Source organism: Nothoprocta perdicaria, unplaced genomic scaffold, assembly GCF_003342845.1.
Source record: "Nothoprocta perdicaria isolate Ctin4 unplaced genomic scaffold, notPer1 scaffold_177, whole genome shotgun sequence".
NCBI lineage: Eukaryota > Metazoa > Chordata > Aves > Tinamiformes > Tinamidae > Nothoprocta > Nothoprocta perdicaria.
In genome coordinates, this window is record NW_020454949.1 from 238921 (window position 1) to 242042 (window position 3122).

Sequence of the window (3122 nt, forward strand, 5' to 3'; positions counted from 1 at the left end):
TTAAATAAAAAACTGTTGATGATGCAAGAAAAAGCTCACCTCAGGCTGAATTCACAGAAGAATCCATGTTTCACTTGCCAGCTAAGAAAGCCGGGTCTGGAAGCTGTTCACAGGCAGGGACCATAGAGCCTTACTAGGACTTTTTGTTTTGTTTTCTCCAGAATAAAGCGTGCAAAATGGGAGGACACACACATTTCCTTCCCTTTGGAGAGGATACAGTTTCTGAAAATTATTTATTGCATCCTGGGGCAAGAACACTCATGCTGCTTCCTTTTGCTCTCCAACGTGCTTGGACCTGTTGCATGCTGTTAATACTGTATTACGGCTAAGATTACTAAGATTACTAAGATTTATTTGGCAGATGTTTTTGACAAAGGAACATTAGCACTAGGGACTGAAAMACAGACAGAGGAGGCTGTGATTGATAGAAACATCTCACTCCTTTTGTTTCCCCCGTGCCTCTCCTGGGTTGGACATCTGGAGCTAAACCTTTCCCAGAACATAGCGTGGATGAATTTTGCCTAAGCTGAGCCTTAGGCAATGACTCATCACAGTAAGGAATTAATATTAGGATCTTAAGCATAAAATGCTCTGAATGGGGGAAGAAGGTCAATGGCTAAAAATCTTATCTCAAGCGGCAGAGACCTGAAGTAGCGTAGGGGAAATCATCTCGCTTCTCCTTTCTCTCCTCTGGAGCAAGTACTCATCTGTTGACATTTCCCAGAAAGCAGCTCCATAAATTGCCTGTTATGCCTTTTATAGACCCAATAATCACCTGTGTTAGGCTCCTCCATGCTCTGTCCCTTTGGCAGGTGAACCTGGAACTGGTCAAAAGGGGTGATGAGACCAATAAAGGGACAGACACAGGGATACACTGCACAGGGTCCCACAAGGCTGTTTCCTTGAGCAGCCAGCCTAAGAGGAGAACATTGTGCACCTGAAACAATAGTGTCAAGTTCCTCTGGGTGATTTTTTGTTATCATTTCAAGAGAAAGCAGCTTAGTGCATGGATGGTAAGGTAAATATGGTGTAGTACAGGCTTCAAGAATAACCTGGTTTTCCTGACTTCAATGGAAATAACACCATGCCATGACATGGGCCTCATCGTCATCACTGAYGTCAACGTGCTGGGCATCACCCCATATATAATGAGCTGTTTTTATCTGCTTGTCACATCCTTTGCTGAATGTCTAAAGAAAAATCACACCCCTGAGAGCTTTCTACCACAATGTGCTCTCCTGCGTGTTTACCAGCAGGCCTCTTGCATGACCTCTTCCAACCGCAGCCACTGCAGGCAGACCATGGAGGCAAAACATGAGTTCAGCTGACATGTCCCCAGCTTCTGCAGCCCTCTGTGGGGTGCCTCTTGAGGGTTTTGTCTGAAGGATTCTCCTCTTTGGCAATGTAGGTTTCCTGCCCAAAACTGAGGTGAGGAGCCCAGGGCTTCAGCAGGAGTGCATCRAGCAGGAGCAAGAGGTGACCGGTGTGGGTGGGAGGCAGCACGATGGAAGGAATGGAAGGTAAGCCAGGAGCAGGTGTTTCAGCCCTCAGGYAGCAAATTGCCCCCAGGAAGAGCAGTGAGGAAGCCAGGGATGGGCTACAGAGCTGTATGGGATGAGCTTTGCTCCCCAGCGCCTTCTTGGAGGCCCAGCCTGATGTCTTGCGGTGCCTCTTGCTTGGATGTCCAGCTCGGGTGGTGACAATCCCATCCATCCCGTGTGTGTGAGGGGTAGACATGTGGTCTTCTTTGTCCCCTTTCCTGCTTAGCTGTGAGCTGCCATTCTGCAGCCTGGCATATAGAAGAGAGGCCTTGTATTAATTAAGGATGTGATCCTGCTCAGGGATTTGCCCAAATCCATGCCCAAAGCTGCCCGAGGACAATAATTTGCTAACTCACCACTCCTGCAGCACCTCTTCATGTGCAATATCATCGTRGTCCCAGCAACGCTAGCATTAAACCCTCCAGTGGTTTGTACCAGCCTTGGGCAACCCCATGGATGCACTGCAAGATGGAGAACATCTACAAGAAGAGCCCTGTCCACCAGGATACACTTYGTTCATGAGCTGTGAACGAATCATGTTCCCAAAGACTCAAACCCCAACAGTGCCAGCCTTGCAAGGCGCCCTGGGCCCACACCCCTGTGGCAGCAGACACACSATGCCACCTCTCTCCATGGAGGGAAACCAGCTGACTTCCTCTTCGGAAGCGAGTCACACACAACCCAGTTCCCTGGCGCACTGTGGAAAGTCCCTTCACTGCCTGCCAGGATGCCCCCCTGCCAACCGTGGCCTCGCAGAGCTGCCTGGATGTACCCTCAGCAGCTGGTTCAGACCAAAATGCCCCTCCTTCATAGTGCTGGCAAAAGGARAGAAGCAGAGAAGGGCAGAGCTGCTCCAGGGCCCCCTTCAACCTGAGAAGATCTCCAACCCAAGCCACTCTCCTCAGCAGTGGCCAGTGATAGGACCAGGGGTAATGGGTGTAAGTTGAAACACAGGAAGTTCCGTCTCCAKGTGAGGAGGAACTTCTTGACTGTGAGGGTGACAGAGCCCTGGAACAGGCTGCCCAGGGAGGTTGTGGAGTCTCCTTCYCTGGAGGTCTTCACAACCCGCCTGGATGCCACCCTGTGCCCTGTACCCTGTGTGTCCCTGCTGGAGCAGGAGGGTTGGACTAGATGATCTCTAGAGGTCCCTTCCAACCTCAACCATTCTGTGGTTCAGTGAGTCATGGGCTTTCTCACAGTGCCATGCATCACCCAGGAGCATGGCAGCTCTCTCTGCAGCATTCAGRGCAGGCCGCAGTGCAGGGAGCCTCAGAAAGCTCCCCCCCTTCTTCATATTTTTTCACTCAAAAGTCTTTCCCACCTATTTGCTTTACATGAGCAGCAAAACACCAATTTTATCTAGGTAATCTGGACAGTGCAAAATGCCTTGTTTCCCACACACTTGCATGCCTGAGGCTGCTCCACCACTGTTCCCATGCTGAAAGGAGAAGCAGCAGCCACCCTGCGGCTCTTAGACACGGTGGAGGAAACAAATGCATCTGCCCGATAAGGCAGGACCTGAGCACTTGGGCCTCCTTCCTGGTAGCTACCTGCCTGAGAGAAAAGCAAAGCTGTGAGCAT